General features: G+C 51.8%; 1 long non-coding RNA gene across 1 annotated transcript in view; it reads left to right on the top strand.

The window, feature by feature from the left end:
* Positions 1 to 1222: 1222 nt before the first annotated feature.
* LOC112078236 (uncharacterized) overlaps positions 1223 to 6051 on the top strand; it is a 9569-nt gene continuing 4740 nt past the window's right edge. The window contains exon 1 of the long non-coding RNA XR_011478527.1: positions 1223 to 1407. This is a non-coding gene — a long non-coding RNA (uncharacterized lncRNA). The remainder of the gene's footprint in view (positions 1408 to 6051) is intronic.

Below are 6051 nucleotides of genomic sequence, written 5' to 3'. Positions count from 1 at the left end.
CTTCTTCGCTCTCTCTCTTTCTCTCCCTCTCTTTCTCTCAATTCACATTCAGCGGCTAATTGGCCATGGAAACGTGTGATGTTGCTATAAGCCACTGCTCTCACTATCTCTCTCTCTCCATTACTATATATAAGATAATATAGATATATGTTTTATTCTATAGTAATCATGGTTCTTAGTCCCTTGAGCTAATTTCATAGTTGATTTTACAGTTGGAGGAAAAATCGCACCATCTGCAAAAATCAAAGATAAATATCAAGAACAAGAGACCAGGTTTATGAGATATTACTATTACCATAGCAGAAACGTGAATGTAGTCTGTCTGCGTGTACACTAACTTAGCACCAAAGATCACCCAAGCCATGCTATCTTGCTCTGTACAGGATGGACATTTCTAGTCTCCTTTTTCATATTTTGTATTTTCTCTATAAACTATATGCATACAATCAACAGTGGGATGAGAATATTAGTTTAACTCAATTTCACAGAGATGGCACTCTCAGATGAATACAGATACTGGTGCACAATGAGCGAACGTGCGTGCAGCGAAATGTGAATACACTTTCTTATTCCCTCTGACTACTGCTGTGGAACACGGCTACAATACAAATATCAAGGTGCCTTGCAGACCTGGGTTCAGATACTATTTGAAATCATGTCAAATAGTTTMGATGGGCTTGATAGAGCTTGCTTTGCGCAAARGAACCRATAAGAAAGTCCCAAAATTCCAAACCCCGCCCATCCGACTCTCCAGACAGGCTAAAGCAAACACTCAAACTATTTAATAGACTTCAAATAGTATTTAAACCCAGTCTGGTGCATTCCTCTAGTGCTGATAGCATAAACCTGGAGAGAGGAACACATTAGCCTAGTCATTACTATGGAGCTGGATGCTGAGACWAATCTCCCACGCACACCCTGCCTGAGGAATACTTTGTCACATAGCTAGTATYCCAATCTGCTCATTGGAATGGTTCTGAAGGTGCACTCCCAGCAGTASTATAGTCACCCCARGASACATGTGTTGTAGTGTCTGTATGATTTCCCTGTGGGTCTCTGTGTTGTTGTGTCTTCAGGGTGCTGATGGTGAATGTTAATACGGGTTTATGCRCAATATTCTTTGTCATTAGTTGCTGTGCCTAAAACACACACATCATTTGCTAGRGGGCAAYAATGGTCTCTAATACTGTTACCRTTAGCAACAAAGTAACCCCATCCCCAGGCTATCAGGGAGGGTCTCTGGTGCTCTAGACTAGCTACAAAGACACTCAAGRCAATGTGRATGTGGAGTGTTCAACTCAAGATGCCCTGCCTGTCTGTTTCTCTGCAGGAGTTTGGGGTTCCATACATGGAGACCAGTGCAAAGTCTGGCCTCAATGTGGAGTTAGCCTTCACTGCTGTGGCCAAGTGAGTATGAAACGACACAGGGGTCCAGTCCAGAAACAAGCCCTAGCCCCTGTCCTCTAGCCTTTAGCCCCTTGAGCCCAGAGACCCTAGCCTCTAGAGCCCATAGACCCTGTCCTCTAGCCCACTAGACCCTGTCCTCTAGCCACTAGACCCTGCCTCTAGCCCCTAGACTCTGGCCTCTAACCACTAGACCCTAGCCACTAGACCCTGGCCTCTATGCTCCTAGACCCTGGTCTCTAAGCCCCTAGATCCAGCCCACTAGACCTGCCACTAGACCCTGGCCTCTAGCCACTAGACACTAGCCTCGTAGACCCTGGCCTCTAGACGCGCTGGCCCTCTAGCCCATAGACCCTGGCCTCTAGCCAGTAGACCGCCTGCCCTCGTAGCCTAGATCCTAGCCCCCTAGATCCTGGCCTCTCGCCATAGACCCTAGCCACTAGACCCCGGCCTCTAGCCACTAGACCCTGGCCCTCTAGCCCCTAGACCTGGCCCTCTTGCCACTAGAAAACCCTGGCCTCTAGCGCCACTAACCCTGGCTCTAGCCCACTAGACCCCTGGCTCTAGAAGACCCTGGCCTCTTAGCCACTAACCGCCCTGGTCTCTAGCCCCCTAGACCCCTAGCCCACTAGACCACCTAGCCACTAGTCCCTGGCCTCTAGCCACTAAGACCCCTAGCCACTAGACCCTGCCTTAGATCCTAGACCCTAGCCACTAGACCTAGTCACTAGAACCCTGCCTCTTAGCCACTTAGACCTAGCCAACTAGAACGCCTGCCCTTAGATCTAGACCTAGCCCTAGAACCCTAGTCACTAGACGCCTGGCCTCTAGCCACTAGACCCTGCCACTAGAACCCTGCCTCTCATAGTCTTCAGGCACTGTGTTGATTCAGTGGTGATATTGTTGGTTAGTTTTCTCTTCTCTTGCTCACGTCTTCTATTAATTTACACTGTTCCACTTCCTTCCTACTCGACTTCTCACTCCATTTCCATCTCTTTGTCTTTTTCCTCCCCCTTTCTCAATCTCTTCCTTTCTCTCTCAGAGAGCTGAAGCAGGTCTATTGAAGGAGCCCAACGAGCCCAAAGTTTAAGCTTCAGGACTACGTTCAACAAGGAGATGAAAGAGTGCTGGAGTGCATGTTAGATCACTCTCTGTGTGGTGCGTGTGCGCGTGCTAGCTCGTGTCTTGCTCCACGTGCAGATATATTACACTCAAATAAAAGGATATGTTTATAATGATTCCTGCGGCCTCAGCCTGTGAGATAGAGGCCAGTCATGGTGCGAGATATAACCGCTATTGTCACTAAAACCACAACAGTTTTGCCCGCTTCCTTTGTCCCTCTCTATGCCCTCTGAAAGAATCCATTATGTCCATATTCTAAGGTTATCTGTGAGGCGTCTCTCCTCTCCTCACACTCTCTTCCGTCTCTCCTCTCCTCACTCTCTCTCTTTTCCCTCTCCTTTCTCTCTTCTCCTCTCCTCCTGTTTTCTGGGACGCACTGGCTCCACCTCCTTCTGCATCTGTGAATGTACTTAATATCCGCAGCCTGATCTTACGCCCATCAGTGCTGTTCTGACACTGTTAACTTAGCGCTGTCTGACCCTGTACGCTAGTCTGACCCTGTTAACCCCATGACTGTCTGACCCTGTTACACCCAATGACTGTCTGAACCCTGTTAACCCCATGACTGTCCTGACCCTGTTAAAAAGGGTCAGACAGTTCATGTTAGACAGTCATGGGGTTACAGGGTAGACAGTCTGGGGTTAACAGGGTCAGACTAGGTTAACAGGGTCAGACAGTCGTAAGAGTTAACAGTGTCAAGACAGCACTGATGGGGTAAGAGTCCATGGCTGGATATTGGAGTACATTCAAGAATGCATGAAGGAGGTGGAGCATGGGTCCCAGAAAACAGGAGGAGAGGAGAAGAGAGAAGTGAGAGGAAAATGAGAGAGGTGAGGAGAGGAGAGACGGAAAGAGAGGTGAGGAGAGGAGAGACTCGCCTCACAGATAACCTTAGAATATGGACATAATGGGGATTTCTTTCAGAGGGCATAAGAGACGGACAAAGGAAAGGGCAATACTGTGGTGGTTAGTGACATAGGTAATAATCTCGCACATGACTGGCTTCTCTATCTCACAGGCTGAGGCCGCAGTGTGAGTCCATATAACATCATCTTTTATGAGTGTAATTATATCTGACGTGGAGCAAGACACAGAGCTAGCACGCGCACACGCAGCACACAGAGAGTGATCTAACATGCAACATCCAGCACTCTTCATCTCCTTGTTGAACGTAGTCCTGAAGCTTAAAACTTGGGCCTCGTTGGGCTCCTTGCATAGACCTGTTGCTTCAGCTTCTGAGAGAGAAAGGAAGAGATGAGAGGGGGAGGGAAAAGAGACAAAGAGATGGCATGGAGTGAGAAGTCGAGTAGGAAGGAAGTGGAACATTTTGTAAATTAATAGAGAGTGAGCAAGAGGAGAAACTAACGCAACTATCCTCTATCAACAACAGTGCTGAAGACTAAGTGAGGGCTAGGGTCTAGATGGGCTAGGGTATAGTGGCTAGAAGGCCAGGGTCTCCACCGTGACTAGGGTCTAGTGGCCTAGGGTCTCGGATCTAAGGCGGGTCTAGTGGCTAGGGTGCTGAGGTGGCTAGGAGGCCAGGGGCTAGTTGACTAGGGTCTAGGTGGCTAGGGTCTAGGAATCTAAGGGCAGGGTCTAGTGGCTAGGGGTCTAGTGGCTAGAGGCAGGGACTGTGGCTAGGGTCTAGTTGGCTAGGGTCTAGGGGCAGAGACAGGGTCCTAGTGGCTAGAGGCCAGGGTTAAGGCCAGGGGTTCTAGTGGCTAAGAGGCCAGGGTCAGTGGCTAGAGGCAGGGTCTAGTGGCTAGAGGCAGGGTCTAGTGGCTAGAGGCCAGGGTCTAGTGGCTAGAGGCCCGGGGTCTAGTGGCTAGGGTCTAGTGGCTAGAGGCCAGGATTAGGGGCTTAGGGTCTAGTGGCTGAGGGCAGGGTCTAGTGGCTAGAGGCTAGAGTCTTACCGTGGCTAGAGGCCAGGGTCTAAGCGGCAGAGCTAGGGTCTAGTGGCCTAGAGGCCAGGGTCTAGTGGCTAGGGTCTTAGTGGCTAGATTGGGCTAGAGACCTAGGGTCTAGAGGCTAGAGGCAGGGTCCTAGTTGGCTAGGGTCTAGTGGTTAGAGGCCAGGAGATCTAGGGCTAGAGGGCAGGGTCTAGTGGCTAGAGGACAAGGGTTCTAGTGGCTAGAGGACAGGGTCTATGGGCTTAGAGGCTAGGGTCTCGGGGCTAGAGCCAGGGTCCTAGAAGCCAGGGTCTAGGGGCTAGAAGAACAGGGTCTAGAGAACGAGGGTCTAGTGGCTAGAGGCCAGGGTCTAAAGGCCTAGAGGGCAGGGTCTAGAGGTTAGCGGCCAGGGTCTAGAGGCCATGGGGTGTGGGGGGTCTAGTGGCTAAGAAGCCGTGGTCTAGGGGCTAGAGGCCAAGGGTCTAGAAGTCCCAGGTTCTAGGGGCTAGAGGCCAGGGTCTATGGGCTAGAAGCCAGTGGTTCTAGGGGCTAGGAACAGGGTCTAGTGGCTAGAGACAGGGTCTAGGGTCTGTAAGGCTAGACGGGCAGGGTCTAGAGGGCTAGCGGGCAGGGTATAGGTGTCCTAGAGGCCAGGGTCTAGTGGCTAGAGACCAGGGTCCTTTAGAGGCCAGGGTCTAGTGGCTAGAAAGCCAGGGGTCTAGGGGCTAGAAGCCAGGGTCTAGTGGCTAGAGGTCCAGGGTCTAGAGGGCAGGGTTAGGGGTAGACAAGGGTCTAGAAGCCAGGGTCTAGGGGCTTAGAAGCCAGGGTCCTAGTGGCTAGAGCCAGGGTCTAGTGGTAGAGGTCAGGGTTCTAGAGGGCAGAGTTAGGGGCTAGAAGCCAGGGTCTAGGGGTAGAGGGCAGGTGTCTAGATGCCAGGGGCTAGTAAGCCAGGGTAAAGGGGCTAGAAGCCGGGTCTAGAAGCAGGGTCTGGGGACTAGAAGGCCAGGGTCCTAGGGGCTCAGGGCTACAGTCCAGGGTCTAGGGACTGAAGACTAGAGGCCAGAGTCTAGGAGCTAGAAGCCCAGGGACTGAAGCTAAAGGCCAGGGTCTGAAGGCTAGAAGCCAGGGTCTAGAGACCAGGGTCTAGGGGTGAAGGCTACAGGCCAGGGATGAAGGCCGAGTCAACGGTCTAGGGGCTAGAGGCAGGGGCTAGAGGACAGGGTCCTACGAGCTGAAGGCAGAGGCCAGGGGCTAAAGGGCTAGAGGTCAGGGGCTAAAGGCTAGAGGCCAGGGTCAAAGAGCTAAAAGGCCAGAGGCCCAGGGTCAAAGGGTTAAAGGCAGAGGCCAGGGTAAAGGGTCTAACGGGCCAGAGGCCAGGGTCAAGGGGCCTAAAGGCCATGGGAACAAGGGGCTAAAGGCCAGGAACAAGGGGCTAAAGGCTAGAGGCCAGGGGCTAAAGGCCAGAGACAAGGGACAAGGGGCTAAGTCCCAGAGGCCAGGGACAAGGGGCTAAAGGCCAGAGGCAGGGTCAAGGGGCTTAAAAGGCCAGAGCAAGGGACAAGGGGCTAAAAGGCCAGAGGCCAGGGTCCAAGGGGCTAAAGGAAGAGACAAGGGCTAATGGCTAAGAGGCCAGGGA

The sequence above is a fragment of the Salvelinus sp. IW2-2015 genome, unplaced genomic scaffold (assembly GCF_002910315.2).
Source record: "Salvelinus sp. IW2-2015 unplaced genomic scaffold, ASM291031v2 Un_scaffold5425, whole genome shotgun sequence".
NCBI lineage: Eukaryota > Metazoa > Chordata > Actinopteri > Salmoniformes > Salmonidae > Salvelinus > Salvelinus sp. IW2-2015.
Note: the sequence above shows the minus strand (reverse complement) of the source record. Positions and strands in the feature narration are given on the sequence as shown.